At 45.0% G+C, this 19,727-nt stretch overlaps 1 long non-coding RNA gene across 1 annotated transcript in view; it reads right to left on the bottom strand.

The window, feature by feature from the left end:
- Positions 1-2,943: 2,943 nt before the first annotated feature.
- Positions 2,944-19,727, bottom strand: part of LOC147596813 (uncharacterized) — a 73,854-nt gene continuing 57,070 nt past the window's right edge. Inside the window, exon 2 of the long non-coding RNA XR_015261332.1 lies at positions 2,944-3,056. This is a non-coding gene — a long non-coding RNA (uncharacterized LOC147596813). The remainder of the gene's footprint in view (positions 3,057-19,727) is intronic.

Below are 19,727 nucleotides of genomic sequence, written 5' to 3'. Positions count from 1 at the left end.
TTTTTTAACTATTCAAGAACTAATGTTTCTAGAGGGGTAATGATTGTAAATGCTTTAAGATCTATACATTGCAACGACACAGCTTGACGTAATCATGCGAGCACATATCAAAATCCAGACAGTATAAAAGACCTAAACGAAGTACACATAGCTTTGAATCTGATTGCCAAGATAATATAGAGTTTTGGAAACTAAGTAAGATTATTGCTGCTTCAGTCTTTACACCTGGTGTGGCAAGTGCCTAGGCATTAACTATGCTAAATAAATTGGACTGTTGGCTTGCTAAGCAAATAAATATAACTTCATTGGCACTATCAATGCTGTTAACTGATGTAGATTCTATATACTATGCTACTTTACAAAACAGAACCGCTGTTAGCCTGCAGAGCACATATTTTGACAGGCCTTGTTGTATGTGCTGGCCACGCATGCAGCAACACCTAGTCAGTACTCTTTCACTGAATCTGCTGAGGCTATAAACAGAGGTGGCTCGGAGCGGAGGGGAGAGGACGGACCCAGAGCACACTTTATTTACAACAGGGGATGCCCTGAAGGTGCTGCGCCTGCCTCCCTTCTCTGCTCTGACCCGGCTGATCATCATCCTCTTGCTCAGCGGTGTCTTTCGCATAGTTGGGTTAGTAACAGAGTAGATCAGCAATAGATTTTTTTTTTTTATTATTAGCACAAAATCATGATTGTCAGGATTTTGATAGGCTTTGCTGCATGAATCTGTCTGATCATTTGGAATCTATTCACAAAAGTATTCAAAACTTGCACAAAGGAGTACAAAAACAGCAACAAAGTGATGGTTTTGATATATTCAGAAATCTTTTGGTGACTTGATATAAGCTTGTTACTAATAGCTGTAGGATGCTTATTCATTCCTTTTATATATGTATTTTGATCTATATTCTGTGTCTTAAAATGTGTGCAGACTTTAATAGATAAAGTGTTGAAACAAGCCTCTTCTCATAAACAAAGAAGGGGGAGATGTGGTATTTCACTGAGTCAGTATGGTATCAGTGAAAGCACACCGACCTTGGGGGAGGAATGCAATCATGCTCTCAGGAAGAAAGCCATGGAATGAGAAGGGAAGCTTTAAGATACAAAACGTTGTTAGCAGAATTTATGGCTTGTTTCAACAGAGGCCTGCAGAAAACTAGTCATTGCTCTTGTAGATAAGAAAGTTATTGGAGTTGTTATATCTATAATAGTAGAAAAATGTTATAGTAGAAAATTACTAGAAGGTAGTGAAACTTAGCTTTGCTTCGTAATCATGAATATGTATAATGTGTGACCAGTAATTTTATTAACTAAGCTTGTGTGTGGCAGAACTGGGTGGTTGCTGTCCTTGGTTAAAATCGGAATTGTGATACCAGGCATCATACTAGGCATAATCATTAACATACCATGCTTGCAAAAAATGATTAACAACTCAATACAGACAATCTGGCTCCAAAAAAAAAAAAACAAAAAAAACAAAAAAAACAAAAACAAACAAACAAAACAAACAAAAACAAAAAAAAAAACCCCAAACAACCATGAACCTAGTTGATATTGTAGTAAAATAAGGTCAGGAGTACCAAAAAGGGCCATAGGAGGACCATGTTATTTTGGAAAATTGATAGTGTTTGCTCCATCTATGAGAACATTACGGTATCATACTCGAGCAAGAAGATCGCTAAAAGTATTGACTCCCCATTGTGACGGCAGTTTAACCATGTTGGGTACAGCTGAGCGGATAGGATTATCTTTATTTGTTCCGTGGGCAGCAACTGCAAAAACTTTAGCTAACTTAAATAAATTGGCTTGTTGGGCACAAAAGCAAATGAATTTAACCTCTAGCATGTTATCAGGATTATTAGAAGACATGGATAGCATGCGTCATGATATTTTTGCAGAATCTAGCAGCCATTGATTTTTTGTTATTAGCGCATGGACATGGATGTGAGGATTTTGAAGGTATGTGTTGCATGAATGTTTCTGATCACTCTAAGTCGATACGCTATCAGTTGGCAGAGTTATGATGCAACATGCATGCAATACAAGTGGAAAGCAGGTTAACAGACTGGTTGAAATCCTTGGGGGTCACAGGATGGCTAAAAGATTTGATAGTTTATGGGTTGGTATTATTGACGGGTTTGCTGTTGACACTGATGATTTTGGGGTATATTTTAAAATGCTTTGTGAAAGCTATGGAACGTATGATGAAAGTGGGTCTGGATTGTTCCAAACAAAAAGGGGGATTTGTTGGATACCTGGAGTACCAGGGGCACTTAGTGAACAATCCAGACCGAATGGAATTGTTATGTTTGTGAGCAGCAGGCCTCAAGGACATCACTGAAGCTGCTTGTGAGAAAGTACTGAAGCCACCTGTGAGAAAATAATGAGGCCGCCTGTGAGAAAGTAATGAAGCTTCCTGTGAGAAAGTAAACGAAGCAACCTTGAGAAGAAGGAAAACAGCTGGCATACGTGACTGGGGGCTGAACGTGACACAGGGTGCAGGTGGAGAGAGCCGTGCGCGTGAACAAAGAGACTTAACGAATCATATTTTAGCTAGGAGCGCGTGCGTGATATAGTTAACCAATTAGTAGAGAGCTTGCCCATGATACGGAATTAGAAGGGCTATATTAACCGGGATGTATCAACAATAAATTGGCATTTGCTTGATCATATTGGTCGTCAGCAGTGTCCGTGACTTCCGCGTCAGCACAGTTTGCTACTGTATGATTTCTAAAATGAGAACCGTTGTCTGATTGTATTTCGATTGGTGTTCCACAGCATGTTTTAATCGTATCCAGACAGCGGATAGTAGTATAAGCATTAGCATATCTACTAGCCAATTCTGCGGACGCTCCCCGGGCATATAAGGAAAAAAAATCTTGAGGTTTGAGATAAGAGCAGGGACAGATCCTTAAAGTTACCGTTATGGGCAAAACAGACTCGACTTGGGGAAAACTATTCATTCACTACCAGAAACAAAACAGGATAATGAGACAGAGAACAAGATAAGCCCGGGAAGAGGGAGGGGTGGGGGGAGGTTAACATTATCTCTACTTCCTTCCCCCCTCCCCGAGCAGAACAGGGTGGAGATGCAGGAAGAGGGAATGGGGGTTACGGTCAGTTCATCACACATCACTTTACGCCGCAGTTTATTAAAAAGAAAACTACAATAATAACAAAATATAAGGACATTAATATATACAAAATGAACAACATGCAACCTCTCACCACTCGATGTCCAAATGACTGACGCAGCCCATCCCGAGCAGCGATCACGGAAATGACACCGAGCAACAAGCAAAGGAGCAAAAGTGAGCCAGCAAAGTAGAGGGAATGATGCCAGCAAGCGAGAGAGATGAAAAGATGGATGCCAGAATGGGTGCTCTAACAACTGGACTACACTCCAACATCTACACACCAACACCCACCATGGGCAACCCCCATTTACATATTGAGCAAGACGTTTATGGCATGGAATACTCTCTTTGGCCAGTTCGGGTCATTTATTCTGTCTGTCTTTTGCCCAGCTTCTTGCATCTGCACATTAGCAAGAATTGGAAAGCCGGACAGTGTCCTTGGTCTCATTCACAATAACTGGTATAATCAGAGTGATTTTATCAGCATTCTTCACATACAAAATCCAAAGCTACTGAGAGGAAAATCCCTCACGCACTATAAAATAATGCTTTGCTATTAAAAAAACAAACTGATCTTGTCTTCTGGATTGAGTACTGTGTTTAAACTGAAATTCCAAGCGTTTTTTCATCTTTGTTTTTGAATAAGCATTTTCGGAAACATTCAGATGGTTTGATAATAGTAAAATTGGAATTTCCTTTCAAATGCAGCTGCATTATCCCAAATTACCTTTCAGATTTCTCTTGGCGGGATTCCGTCCTCTCCTTCCCTGATGATTGTAGCTGCTTGATTGTATCCATAATTGGAGCTGGATACAACTGAGTGCTTTAGAAACATTAGTTTGAACTACGTCTAATGCATCTACAATTAATTCATTATAACAATTTTTACAATAAAATGTGGTCCTCTATCTGAGGAGATTGTTGCAGGAATCCCGAATCTCAGTACAATTTCTTCTAGTAATGCTTTAGTTACCTCTGTAGCTTTATTGGTTCGGCAAGGGAATGCTTCTGCCCAGCCTGAAAAGGTGTCCGTTAGGACCAACAGATATTGGCACCCCCCTTTTCTTGGGAGTTCTGAGAAATCAATTTCCCATTGCTGCCCCGGATAGTTTCCTTTCCCTATTTGTCCGAGTTGGGCTTTAGGCCTTTTCTTAGGATTATTCTGCAAACATATTTCACACTGCTGTGTCACTTGTTTAACAGTAGCGTAGAGGTTCCGGGCAGCTATACGCTGACTCAAGTATTTATACAATGCTTCAGCTCCCCAATGGGATTTTCTGTGTTCTGCCATAACTACGGCCCACAATAATGCAAATGGAATTATTATTCTGCCTCGTGGAGTCTTTGCCCACCTACCCTTCTCTATTTCTCCACCTAAATCTTCAACTGATTTTCGATCCTCTTTGGAATACTTGGGTTCACAATCAATTTGTATTTTACCGTCTGGGACCAAAGACTGCACCTCTAATTTACCCTCTCAGCCGCTCTTTTGGCTTCCCGATCTGCCATAGCATTGTCCAATTCTTGAGCGGTACTTCCTTTCTGATGAGCCTTGCAATGCATGATAGCCACTTTTTCGGGTAGCTACACTGCTTCCAGGAGCCTAAGAATTTCTTCAGCATGTTTTATATGTTTCCCTTGGGTGGATAGGAGTCCCCTTTCTTTCCATATCACCCCATGGGCATGGACTACCCCAAAAGTGTATTTGGAGTCCATCCAGACATTAATCTTCCTGTCTTTAGCTAGTTCCAACACTCAGGTTAAAGCTACTATTTCTGCCTTTTGTGCCGAGGTATTTGGGGCAAGGGCTGCAGATTCTATTACCTGATCCATAGCGGTTACCGCATACCCTGCTTTGCGGATGCCTTGTTGAACAAAGCTGCTTCCATCTGTGTACCAGGAGTCTTCAGCATCTTCCAGTGGCTCCTCTTTCAGGGCCGGTCGGCTGGAATAGACTGCTTCAATCGTTTCCAGGCAGTCATGCGATAGTGGTTCTCCCGTGGTTCCGCTGAGGAAAGCTGCTGGGTTGACAATGTTAGTAACCACTATTTCCACATCACCCTGTTCCACCAGAACGGCCTGGTATTTAAGGAACCTTTGTGGTGAGAGCCAGTGCCCCCCTTTTATCTCTAATACTGTGGATACAGTATGAGATATCAACACTGTCATCTTTTGGCCTAATGCCAATTTACGTGCTTCTTGGATGTTTAACACCAATGCTGCTGTCGCCCTTAGGCAGCTAGGCCAACCTTTACTTACTTCATCAAGTTGTTTGGAGAAGTACGCCACTCCCTTCTATACGGCCCCAAGTTTTGGGCTAGGATTCCCAGGGCTATTCCCTGCTTCTCGTGAGAGAACAGCCAGAATGGCTTAGTAGTATCTGGTAACCCCAAGGCAGGGGCATCCATTAGCTTCCTTTTCAGTTGCTGGAATGCTTTTTCTGCCTCTCCTCATTCCAGGTGAGGTCTTTTGGATTAGATTTCAACAGTTCATAGAGTGGCCTTACCAAGAGTCCATAGTTATATATCCATAGGCGACACCATCCCGTCATTCCTAAGAACGTGTGGAGTTCTCTAGCTGTCTGTGGTCGAGGAGTCTGACAGATGGCCTCCTTTCTTGCTGTTCCTAGGGTCCTTTGGCCAGCAGTTATCTTGTATCCGAGGTAAGTCACCTGCCGCTGAGCCACTTGTGCTTTCTGTGGAGAGACTCGATAGCCATTAAGTCCAAGGAAATTTAGCAGACTGACTGTCCATATTATACATAGTTCTTTCGTCTCAGTGGCTATCAATAGATCATCTACATACTGTAATATTACTCCATTTCCATGTGGTTGCTCCCACTGTTCCAAGTCTCTGGCTAATTGGTTTCTGAAAAGAGTGGGGCTATTCTTAAACCCCTGTGGTAACACAGTCCATGTTAATTGTGTCCTTCTTCCAGAATCGGGGTTTTCCCATTCAAATGCAAACAGCAACTGGCTCTCTGGGCTGAAGGGTAGGCAAAAGAAGGCATCTTTCAGGTCCAATACGGTAAACCAGGCCAATTCAAGTGCCAATTTAGTTAATAATGTGTATGGGTTTGCTACGACAGGATGCAGATCTTCAACAATTCTATTAATAGCTCTGAGATCTTGTACTATTCAGTAACTACCATCCGACTTTTTGACTGGTAGAATGGGAGTGTTATATTCGGACTCACACTCTGTTAAAAGCCCATGTTTGATAAACCGGCTGATTATTGGTTGGATTCCTTCCCTATCCTCTGTCCTGAGGGAATGTTGCCTGATTCTTACAGGCCACGCCCCTGGTTTGAGTCTGACTACTACTGGGGAGGCATTTTTCTCTTTTCCTGGTATTTCTGCGGCCCATACCCCCGGATATACTTGGTTCTGGACTTCCTCAGGTATTCCTGAGCTAACAGGAATATCCATATCTATGAGGGCCAGACTCAAAAGTTCAATTAGCTGGTCATCTCCCACTCGGAGTTCCACTTTTCCTGTTTCAAATTTTATTTCCGCTTTTAGCTGTACCAATAGGTCTCGCCCTAATAGGGGTTTTGGCGAGTTAGGCATATATAAGAATTTGTGTATTCCCAATTTAAATTTAAGAGGTTTCAAAAAGTACGCCTTCTCACTTTGGCCAGTAGCTCCCCTTACCATTACAAAGTCATCATCCATAGGTGTTAAAGCTTGGTTTAAAACCCAAAAAGTTGCCCCGGTGTGATGGTTTAGCCTGAATTACCACACAGTTTCTCGCTCACCCTCCCCCTCCCCTGCGGGATGGGGGAGAGAATTGGGAAGGAAGGGGGTTGATATGAAGACAATTTACTAAAATAAAAAGGGAAAACTACAATAATAACAGAATATAAGGATATTAAAAATATACAAAGTGAACAATATGTGTTTTCTCACCACCCGATGTCCCAATGACCGGTACAGCCCGTCCGGAGCAGCGGTCATGGAAACAAAACTGAGTGGCAAGCAAAGGAGCAAAAGGGAGCCAGGAAGGTAGAGGGAACGATGCCAGCAAACGAGGGAGAAAGACGGATGCCAGGAAGGCAGATACTCGCCCTCGCCTGCCCCCACTTATATACTCAGCATGACGTTTATGGCATGGAATACTCTCTTTGGCCAGTTTGGGTCAATTATTCTGTCTGTCTTTCTCCCAGCTTCCTGCATCTGCAAATTAGCAAGACTTGGAAAGTCAGACAGTGTCCTTATCCAATACCTTATCCAAGGCCAAAGATACAAGGGCGTACTCGCCGCACAGCGAACGCACCTCAATTCAAGAAAATTACCGAAATTCCTGTCGAGACAATTACTGAGATTCCTGTTTCCTGTTAAAAAAAATAATGTACTTATGACACTTCAAACACTTAGCGTGAACAATCAAGCAACACTGATGGCACTCGTCCGTGCTCCACACCAAATAAACCCGACACTACTCTGCTCTACACCAGTGACATTCTTACTGATTCCTTACACCATTTTAAGTTTCCACCAAGCTCGTCTGAACGCCTGATTCTATCCCAGTCAGGCCAGTTCCCTTGACATTCACCACACAAAAATCATCCCCAAACCGTACCTCAATGTTCTGTTTACAACCAAAGCATTCAAAAACATATATTGGATTGCATGAAACATCCTTATGCACATGTACAGGACAATAAAGGGTTAACAATCAGTTCGACTAACACGGTCTCAAAGTCCCTCATATGCTTCCTCCCGCTCTCGCTGCTCTACTTGAGGAGAACACGGAACCACGGATCAGGACTCCACACTCGCTCCGCAGTCAGACTGCGTCTCACTCACTCAAACACTCACCCAGCTTACTTCAGACAGCAACATAAAACATTAACAATACAGTTGATATGGGGGAGAGGACTGCATAGAAATAAGGACAATAAGTTAATCACAACTATATATGTATGCGCTTAAAAATATGGTTACAAAACATAGTCACATAACCTTATAGCTTAAAGAAACAATAATTGGAGAAGGAAGTCTGTTTTCTTTTCCCGACAAAGGACTTATTTGTGAGGAGTGAGAAACAGTCTCACATAATCTCGAGGGAGTGATTAAGAGGAGCAAGCAGTTCGAAAACAGGAGGGCATTTGTCACATAAATCTCCTTGCTCGAGGAAAACAGATGGTTAACAAGGACATGAAACAGCTCAAACTGATAAGAATACTGCCAGATTGCAGGATCATGAAATTCCAGGCAAAGGTGAAAAGTACACCATGAAGAAGACCTATGGCCTTCTTCTCAAAAGACCACCGAAGACCCCTGCCCACAATTTTTGGGAGGATTTGCGCAAGCGCGAGGGACTGATAGCTAATTAACATACGAGGTGAGAGTAGGCGGATTTAGATAATGAATATGTATAAGCGTCAATTAAATATTCATTGTTTTATTGTATAAAAATGGGACAATTTGCAACCTCGGGCATGCACGTTTGTGGTGGAGCGATCCCCTATGCATCTGCGTGCAATAAACATACCTACTTTATAACTTCCGAGTTATAGAGTCTATTTCCATACGTCACAATAAAACACTAATCCCACAACCCGCAGTACCGGACACACAAAACTTCTTAAGTATACAGCTTGTAACAACTGTCATAAATCAATTATAGCCATAATGATATAAATTCCAATTCCCATGGGTTACAACGGATGGACGATAGCTATCCCACACAGGGCTCCCACACAGGAGCCCACAGGACCACATGGGACCACAGGGACCCACGTATTGCCCTCAGGGATTCCCGCAAAATCCCCCCCCCCCACCCCAGTCCGGACTACCCAGGGGTGAGCAACAGCTCCTTTCCCTCGCGTAGGACATCTCCTCACGACTTACAGGTATCCTCTCTCTGACATCCCTGGTCTGCTGATGGTCCTTGTCTACTCCCGCAGTGATCGGACGAGGGAGGGAGTTCTTCCGAGGAAGGCTCGGGGCGCGCCAAAGACGTCCCTCTCTCAGCCGGTCCTGCGGTCGAGCAGAGAGGGTCCCATCTGGGTTGCCAAATTGATGCGCTGATCAAACTCTACAACTCAGAGAGAGTTATAAAGCAGGCATGTTTATTTGGCGCCGGGTGCGTGGGGGATCACTCCTCCAAAAGCACGCGCACCGACAGCACATTTTACCAAAAATTTATATGGTGCAGGTATACATATTCATAGGATTGCACAATACATATGCATAATTGAGGCGGGGTTATTAAAAAAAACACTTGCTTTAGCGTTTCAGATCTGTCTCTGGTGGTTGTTTACTTCTTCAGGGGTCTTATCTTCCTCTAGATGAACTTTAGTCATTCACCCATGCTCTCCTTTCGCTTGGGGATTTCAGCAGTTTCCCGACTTCTGACCGAATTTGTGGTGGAACTAACATTCCGTCCTTTGCTAGACATATTAGTCCTTGACAAATACCAGTTTCTTGACACATACCAGTCCCTGATAAGCTTAGGTGAGTTTCAAGGCAAACAGGATTGTTAGGCATTCTCTAGCAGACATTTAGTCTCCCAAATCAAGCAATATGCAGACAGTTAGTCTCCTAAATCAAGCAATATTTAGCAGACCATTAATTCCCTGTATCAGCCGGGGCTCTTATCGGGATATTTCTAAGAAGGAAAAGGAAAACAGAAAAGAGAAAGAGGAAAAGAGGGAAAGAGATATCACCACCCTTGGATCCAGCGACGACGATGACAGGCGGGCGTGCAGATCCTCCGGTGGGGCGTGGCTTCTGGTGGTGGGCAGCCGTGATGGTCTTCCCTTGTGGGGGCTCGCCACCCGGCTCCCTCAGGCAGTGTCTTTTATAGTCTGATCCCCGCCTCCGGTTCTGCCCCTTGAAGCGTCTGGTTCCAGAAATTTCTGAGTCCTCTGCACAGGTTGGAAGCGGGTGCTAAATGTGAGGAGTGGTTGGAAGCCCCCTCCTCAGATGAACGCTGTATGACCCCTGGCCATATTTGGTAAGTTGTTAACAGGGGCCTGGGGAGCTGCACATCCCCCAGGCGGCCTCCACCTCCCCTATGCAGACTGCACCCGGGGGGCCACAGCCACAACAATGTTTGAGACATTAACTCTTTCAGTCCCTGACAATGCTGGAGCAGTTTCACGAAGGACTGTGGCCTGTGGGAGGGACCCCACAATAGAGCAGAGGAGGAATGTGAGGAGTTCTTCCCCCGAGGAGGAAGCAGCAGCATAAAACAATGTGTAATGAACTGACCGCGACCCCCATTCCCTCTTCCCCCTTGTGCCGCTTGGTGGGGGAAAAGGTGGTAGAGATAATGTTACACCTGGGAAGAGGGAGGGGTGGGGGTAGGTTATCTTGTTCTCTGTCTCATTTTCCTGCTTTGGTTTTAGTAATAGATGAATAGTTTTCCCCAAGTCGAGTCTGTTTTGCCCATAACAGTAACTTTAAGGATTTCTCCCTGTCCTTATCTCACGCCTCGAGCCTTTTTTTTTCTTATATTATCTCTCCGTATTCTCTCGGAGGGTGGGGGGAGTGAGAGAGAGACTGCATAGTCTGGTCCCGATTAGGGCTGAACTACGACAGCCTCTTACCAAAGTTCGGACTTGTTCAGCTGTTCTCCAAGGAAACACTCCTCATGTCTGAGGATCAATAAAAAATTATGAAGCGACAGCTACGTGTTTGGCTGACATAGTTCTAAATACCTTGTAAATACTTCAAGTGTTTCTGCCTGTACTGTCTCACCATCGTTTTCAACGGCAATAATCTATTGGGACGCAAATGTTAATCCAGAACAAAACACGAGGAGAAAAGCAAGTCTGATAATAACCACTCTTTGGATCAAACTTTAAAGAAGGTGGCTTATACTAACAGATGATAGGAACATAGCACTTGATCGTCACTCATCCAAAATATTGAGGAGAGGCCTAGAAGAAAGCAACTGCATGGTTGCACTCACCAGCAGCTGGCCTGATACCCCCTCACCTACCCCTGACCTCTCAGTATCCCAACCACGGCTGGTTTAGAAAAACAATTGTGCAGACCAGACCAACTTTTCTCTACCTGCAGCCCCTATGGCATTAGGGAGATGCACCACTCGCGCTGTCCATCCCCTCCTCACACTTCCCACTGTGACACGGGGTCACACGTCCTCCCCATGTAATTTTCCATCAGCCTGCTGCTTATTTCTCCTTCCCAACATGCTGACTCTGGGATCAGCCAGCTATTGCCCCTCCTCTCTCTGCAGACTCAGCCAGAAGTCCCTCACCCAGCAAAGCCATGGTACCTCCAACCACTATCCTCACCAGCCCAACACAACCTAGGGCTTCAGTGGCGCCTCTCCCCACCAGAAGGCCTTGCCTGGCGCTCTCTCGGACCGTGCCACTCACAGCGTGGACAGGGGACCTTAGTACCGGGTGGGAGCCATGGGGAGGGACCGCAGGTGTCTGGAGAAGCCTCCAGGTCTTTCTGAAACTAATTTCCTCCTCAGTGACTCCCATGGAGACTATCACTAGGGACTCATCCCTTCCTCCTGTCTTGGGCACCCCCCCACCTCGCTGGGCTGCATAGAAGTGCCCAAGATGGTGGAAGGTTTGGGGTGGTTAGAAAGAGTTAGAGATGAAGCGTAGCTGAGTGCCGGTCTCAAGTGGTCACCTGCTGGCACGTTCCTTTCCTGATCACAAGCAACAACTACATCCAGGAGCCCCTCATGCTTCTAATGTTTCACTTAGTTTTTTGTTGACTGAAGTTTTGTAATGTTCTTCACTGAAGCAGTGGGTATCGGAATGAGAAGTTCCCTATTGGGAAAATTGTACCAAGAATTTGTGAAGGACCTAGTACTTCTATGTGTTTTCTAGCTGCTGCTATTATCCCATTTATGCATTTATAGGGCAATTAAGAGTTATTTTAGCCCTTTTCTGTTCAGGAAAAATAGCAGTCTGGAATTTGTGCCTCCAGCACACATCAAGCCTGTTCCATGTCCTTATATCTAACGTGTAGATTTTTTGCAATGGTAAATCAACTTCTTAGCCCTTGGTAAGTCTTGAGAGTTACCTTCAGTTATTCTCAGTGTTAAAGAATAGGGGTTTATTTCCTTTCTGAATTTGTCTGACTGCTGTGTACGATCCTATGTTTTGTATGATAAATTTGAGTATTTGTGATGGTTTAGCCCGAATTACCACACAGTTTCTCGCTCACCCTCCCCCTCCCCAGTGGGATGGGGGAGAGAATTGGGAAGGAAGGAGAACTCGTGGGTTGAGATGAAGACAATTTACTAAAATAACAAGGGAAAACTACAATAATAACAGAATATAAGGATATTCAAATATACAAAGTGAACAATATATGTTTTCTCACCACCCGATGTCCCAATGACCGATAGAGCCCGTCCCGAGCAGCGATCAAGGAAACAAAACCGAGCAGCAAGCAAAGGAGCAAAAGGGAGCCAGCAAGATAGAGGTAACAATGCCAGCAAAACGAGGGAGAAAGATGGATGCCAGGAAGGCAGATACTCGCCCTGTCCAACCCCCACTTATATACTGAGCATGACGTTTATGGCATGGAATACTCTCTCTGGCCAGTTTGGGTCAATTATTCTGTCTGTCTTTCTCCCAGCTTCCTGCATCTGCACATTAGCGAGACTTGGAAAGCAGGACAGTGTCCTTGGTCTCATTAGCAACAACTCATATCATCAGGGTGTTTATCAACATTCTTCACACATGAAATCCAAAACACACTGGCTACTGAGAGGAAAATTAACTCCATCCCTGCCAAAACCAGGACAGTATTTCTTTTGTGAGTACCCTAGAATATAGCTGCAACATTCGCAGCATTTGCTTTGTCTTGCAACATGCTGCAGTTTTTTTTTTATTAAAAAAAAGGAAATATATGTCAAGTGAAGATAAAATTTTATTCCTTTTTTTTTCTCCTTAGGATCTCATAACCCTTATCTGATATGTGTGTGTGTGTGTGTGTGTGTGTGTGTGTGTGTGTGTCTATAAATTACAGAAGATAACTTAGAGAGCAAAATGTATTAAGTATTTCATTCTGTGAAAATCATCCGTTTGAGTACAGCATAGATGGTGAAAGGGATGACACTCGTGTTCCATGCTGGTGAGTGAAAATGCTAACCATTTGGTGTATGGATATAGATAACTATATATGTGAGATGTTGGCTGGGATAGAGCATATTACTTTTAGCTCTCCTTTTAAACTGATGTATATTGGTAGCATCATTCCAGTGATAAGCTGAAAAGAAAATAACTCGTCAATATCATCTTGTCAGTGATGTGCAGTGCCTTTTGCAGCAGAACATATGACACTATAATTTTTTTCATAAATGTAATCAGCAATACTTTGTAGATGACACAGCCACACTGAACAAGACAGTGGAAGAGGAAGGAACTTGGTGGAAATGGCAGAATTCAGTTACAGTACTTGTTTTCTGGAACTCCAGATAACTCTGCAAAATCTATATGGAAGTCTGGTTTTTGAGACTATTTAAATATTGTCCTGGTTTCAGCAGGGATGGAGTTAATTTTCTTCTCAGTAGCCTGTGTGTTTTGGATTTCGTGTGTGAAGAATGTTGATAAAAACATTCTGATGATATGAGTTGTTGCTAATGAGACCAAGGACACTGGCTTTCCAAGTCTCGTTACAGTCTCGTTAATGTGCAGATGCAGGAAGCTGGGCAAAAGACAGACAGAATAATTGATCCAAACTGGCCAAAGAGAGTATTCCATGCCATAAACGTCATGCTCAGTATATAAGTGGGGGTTGCCCCTGGGAGGGGGTATTTCCTTTTCTGGCATTCTTGTTGGGTATCCGTTCCGGCACCCTTGGCATCCTTTTCTTCTCTCTTGCTTGCTGGCATCGTTCCCTCTACCTTGCTAGCTTGCTGTCCCCCCTTTGCTTGCTGCTCGGTGTTGTTCCTGTGATCGCTGCTCGGGACGGGCTGCGTCGGTCATTCGGACATTGGGTGGTGAGAAATTGTACATTGTTCATTTTGTATATTTTGTAGATATTAATATCCTTATATCCTGTTAGTTTTGTAGTTTTTAGTATTTTTAGTAAACTGTTTTTATCTCAACCCACGAGTTTTCCTTTCTTCCCAATTTCTCTCCCCCGTCCCACTGGGTAGGGGGAGAGTGAGTAAGAAACTGTGTGGTGATCCGGGCTAAACCACCACAAATATATATATATATATATATATTTTAGAGTATTACAATAATAAAATATTTCACAGAATAGTGCCTGGCTTTATAATGCAGGGAGGTGATCCCACTGGTACTGGATCAGGAGGAGATTCAGTCTATAGAGCTCTCTTCAAGGTACATATCTGTATGTCTTATTGTTCTGGTTTTGTTAGTGAGGGGGGGCCTAAGGTGGTAGCTTCTGTAGGAAACTGCTAGAAGTCGCTCCCCTTTGTTCAGTGGACTCGGCCGGGCCTAGGGCGGACCCGCTGCTGGCCAAGGCCGAGCCAATTGGTAGCAGAATGTCCCGTGATAACGCCTCTGTGATAACGTATTTAAGTAGGGGAAAACAGGAAAAAGAGGAGGAGAAGATGTGACGCAGCTGAGCGGGGGGCAGAGAGGGGGAGGCGCGAGCCTCATGGGCCTTGCAGGCCTCACCCTCTGGCCTCCCGCCGGGCAGCCGACTGGGCCCAACTCGGCCCGGCCCGGCTGCAAGAAGTGGAGAGGAGATGAGAAGTGAATAAGATGTAAAAAGGATCCTGAGAGGCGTCTGCCAGCCTGTTGTGAGGAACGGCTGCAGACGCCAAGGTCAGTGAAGAAGGAGGGGGAGGAGTAATATGGCTCCTGGCCAAGATTCCTCTGCAACTCGTGGTGAAGACCATGGTGGAGCGGGTTGTCCCCCTGCAGCCCATGGAGGTCCGCGGAGGGGCAGAGATCCACCTGCAGCTCGTGGAGGACCCCACGCCGGAGCAGGTGGAGGCCTGAAGGAGGCTGTGGCCCTTGGAGGGCCCGCTGGGACAGCTGTTCTAGAGGGACTGCACCCCGTGGAAGAGATGACCCACGCCGGAGCAGTTTCACGAAGGACTGTGGCCCGTGGGAGGGACCCCACGCTGGAGCAGAGGAGGAATGCGAGGAGTTCTTCCCCCGACGATGATACAGCGGCATAAAACAACGTGTGATGAACTGACCGCGACCCCCATTCCCTTTCCCCCCGCCCCGTGCCGCTCGGGAGGGGAAGGTAGTAGAGATAATGTTAAGCATGGGAAGAGGGAGGGGTGGGGGGAGGTTATCTTGTTCCCTGTCTCCTTCTCCTGCTAATTTTAGAAATAAATGAATAGTTTTCCCCAAGTCCAGTCTGTTTTGCCCGTGACGGTAACTTTAAGGATTTCTCCCCATCCTTATCTCAAACCTTGAGCCGTTTTTCCTTATATCATCTCCTCCTATTCTCTCGGAGGGTGGGGGGAGCGAGAGAGAGACTGCGTAGTCTGGTCCTGATCAGGGCTGAACTACGACACTTATGCATTAATTTTTAGTTATTCTCTATCAGTTGTTCTTCCTACTGTGTTAGGTTGTGAGAAAGCAAATGTTCTATTAGAAATGCAGTGTTACTCATGTACAGTAATTGCTTTAATGTGTTGCTTCAGTATTTTGGAATATGCCGTTTTGAATTAAGAGTTCTTAAATCTAGCTGTTCTGATATTACGATAAATGTCTAACCTTACTAGCATGAACTTCACAAGGAAAAACAGAAAGGGAAAGAGTGAAGAGTAGGTGTTGATATGTAGCAAACAGATGCAGAAATGTACATTGTTTATGCATACTGTATCTCATTTAGCAAAGGTCTCTGAATGTATATGTGTTCATTGCTATTGATACTGGCATGGCTCATCTCTTAACCAGAAGACTCAGATCCTGAGTGAAGTTACACATGCACAACAGCTGTGTTCTGTTCTGCCTGATTGCTTTGTTTCAGATGGGGCAAGCACCTTTAGCTCATGACTGAAGTTGAATAGCCTGTCTGGGCCTTCCATCTCCCTGCTGCTGAGTCATGCATGTAACACAAACATTAAGTTTGCAGAAGGGATTGGTACCTGAGCAGAGAACAAAACAAATATTACTGATACTATAGTAGCATCACTGCTTAAAATTAGTGGTGTCTCAATATCACAGTGTTTAGAACTGTGATACTACCATGGTATTAATATATTACATATCGCTTCCACCGTGCTTTGAAAGTAGTCCTATTCTGTCTTCTCATGGTCCAGAAAATCTTCATATGGATTTGTGCAGTACTGTAGTATTGCAATCTGTTATTGAGTTTCCAGTTATTTTACATGAATTAAGATTTTTCCCTAAATACAGCAGTGTTACACGTGAAAAGCAGGTGCAGATCCCTCAGGGATGAGGCATGACACTAAGCAGGTGAAAGCTTTGGTTTTATTGAAAGCTGTCCTGGTTTCGGCAGGGATGGAGGTAATTTTCCTCTCAGTAGCTGGTGTGTTTTGGATTTTGTAAGTGAAGAATGTTGATAAAACACTCTGATGATATGAGTTTTTGCTAATGAGACCAAGGACACTGTCCAGCTTTCCAGGTCTCGCTAATGTGCAGATGCAGGAAGCTGGGAGAAAGACAGACAGAATAATTGACCCAAACTGGCCAAAGAGAGTATTCCATGCCATAAATGTCATGCTCAGTATATAAGTGGGAGTTGCCCGCGGTGAGGGCCACCTCACCTCACCTCACCTCACCTCACCTCACCTCACCTCATATCTCATCACTCGCTCACTGGCATCGCTTTTTCTACCTTGCTGGCTTCCTTTCGCTCCCTTGCTCGCTGCTCGGTTTCCTTTCCATGATTGCTGCTCAGGACAGGCTGTATCGGTCATTGGGACATCGGGTGGTGAGAAAACATACATCGTTCATTTTGTATATTTTAATATCCTTATATTCTGTTATTATTGTAGTTTTCCTTTGCTATTCTAGTAAACTGTCTTCATCTCAACCCACGAATTTTCCTGTCTTCCCGATTCTCTCCCCCATGCCCGCTGGGGAGGGGGAGGGTGAGCGAGAAACTGTATGGTGACTCGGGCTAAACCATTACAGTCTTTTTGGCACTCAACGTGGGTCACTAAGGGTTGAGGTAACAACAGATCTGACCAGTGTGTTAAAGTTGTTAAAAGTGCTCATTATTTTTATTTAACGGTCCCTGGTCACAGTGTTGTACTACGTGTTCGCATGGTTGTGATATGTAAATCCTCAGTTGCAGCACATATTTCCTGAGGTGCTGTTTATCAGTTCTCAGAAATCAGAATTCTCATTTTGCTGTACTGGGCACTACTGACTTATGATGACATCACTGGCCATGAAATCAGTCTGGTCCTTGTTTTCGGCATTGCTGGCAACTCCATACTTTGGGCGCCATTTTGCAAGAATTATTAATAATTGCACACTTTTCTTTTTCTCCCTGGAGAACCAATCTGTGGGGAAGTCAGGGGAGGATACTTTCCCCTACTCTTTTATCTTCCCTTTTTCCATCAAGCTAGTCACATCAGCTCTCAAGAATTTTGAGTATCCTAGGGATGTGCAAGCCAGCATACTCCTATTGCTCTGTCTCCTGAATGAATTTCAGATGTTGTTTAGGACTAAACAACTATTTAAAAATATCACCCAGAGATCTGCCTGGAGGTTGGAGGGGCAGGAGTGGCATGGCATGTGGGAGAATATGGGCAGGTACCTAGAGAACTTCTCACCTCCAGTGGTCTGGAACCTCACTCCCAAACAACTGCAGAATCCTGATGAAGTGACAGAATATTTGAAAGGAAAATGCCATGGCTATTCCAAAGAGGCACAGCTTATTGCTCTGTGTTGGGCACTGGCTAGTATCTACCAAACACTGCTCAGCGTTATGCAGCACCCTCAGGAAGAAGGAAGGGAAAATCAACCGTCAGATACTGCAGCTACTCCAGCTCCTGCAACAGACACCACAGCTACTCCAACCCCAGCTACTGGCACTGCAGCCGAATCAGAGAACCAACCCGTGTCGGTATCGGTTGCTCCTGTACAGAAGAAGAAATCTTGGAAGTGAAAGTCAGCTCGTTTAATAAGGGATGAGGAAAGACCAGGACCATCACGAGCAGAGGAGGAAGAAGAAGAACTCGTAAATGAGACTGAAACCACCCAATCCCTATCCCTGAATGAGTTGCGAGATATACAAAAATATTTCGGCTGGCGTCCGGGCGAGCACCTTGTCACCTGGATGCTTCGATGCTGGGATAATGGGGCCAGTAGCCCGGAATTAGAAGGTAAGGAAGCTAAACAACTGGGATCTCTTTCTAGGGAAGCAGGCATTGACAAAGTGATTGGAAGAGGTGCACAAGCTCTCAGCCTCTGGAGGCGACTCCTGTCAAGTATGAAGGAAAGATATCCCTTCAAGGAAGATGTTACCTATCACCCAGGCAAGTGGACCACCATAGAGAGAGGTATCCAGTACCTAAGAGAAATAGCCGTGCTGGAAGTCATTTATAGTGACCTAGACCGTGAGGAGTCATTCAAAGATCCAGATGAAGTCCAGCGTACACAGCTCACGTGGCAGAAGTTTCTACGGAGCATACTATCATCATATGCCAATTCATCGGCAGTACTGAATTGGAAAGATGGAGAGGGACCAACAGTGGATGAATTGGCTAGTCAGCTCTGGCAATATGAAGAAACTCTCTCTTCCTCCCTTGTCTCGGCTGTGGAGAAACTGTCTTGGAAGTTCCAGCAATTCAAAGAGGATAGGTCCTACTCCTCACCTGTATGGACCAGTTGTCATAGTTCAGCCCCTATAGGGACCAGACTACGCAGTCTCTCTCTTACTCCCCCCACCCTCCGAGAGAATACGGAGAGATAATATAAGAAAAACGACTCAAGGTTTGAGATAAGGACAGGGAGAAATCCTTAAAGTTACTGTTATGGGCAAAACAGACTCGACTTGGGGAAAACTACTTGTTTATTATTAAAACCAAAGCAGGATAATGAGACAGAGAACAAGATAACCTACCCCAACCCCTCCCTCTTCCTGGGCTTAACATTATCTCTACCACCTTCCGCCCCCGAGTGGCACAGAGGGGAAGAGGGAATAGGGATTATGGTCAGTTCATTACACATTGTTTTACGCCGCTGCTTCATGGTCGGGGGAAGAACTCCTCACATTCCTCCTCTGCTCCATTGTGGGGTCCCTCCCACGGGCCACAGTCCTTTGTGAAACTGCTCCGGCGTGGGTCATTTCTTCCACAGGGTGCAGTCCCTCCAGAACAGCTGCCCCAGCGGGCCCTCCATTGGCCACAGCCTCCTTCAGGCATCCGCCTGCCCCAGTGTGGTGTCCTCCACAGGCTGCAGATGGATCTCTGCTCCTCCGTGGACCTCCATGGGCTGCAGGGGGACAACCTGCTCCACCAGGGTCATCACCACAGGCTGCAGGGGAATCTTGGCCAGGAGCCACATTACTCCTCCCCCTCCTTCTTCACTGACCTTGGTGTCTGCAGCTGTTTCTCTCACAAGAAAAATTCTTCACAACAGGCTGGCAGATGCCTCTCAGGTTCTCGTCACATCTCATTCACATCTCATCTCCTCTCCACTTCTTGCAGCCAGGCGGGGCTGAAGTGGGCCCAG

This window comes from Chlamydotis macqueenii, chromosome W (assembly GCF_036417535.1).
Source record: "Chlamydotis macqueenii isolate bChlMac1 chromosome W, bChlMac1.mat, whole genome shotgun sequence".
Classification (NCBI taxonomy): domain Eukaryota; kingdom Metazoa; phylum Chordata; class Aves; order Otidiformes; family Otididae; genus Chlamydotis; species Chlamydotis macqueenii.
This window is presented reverse-complemented; position numbering and strand designations above follow the sequence as displayed.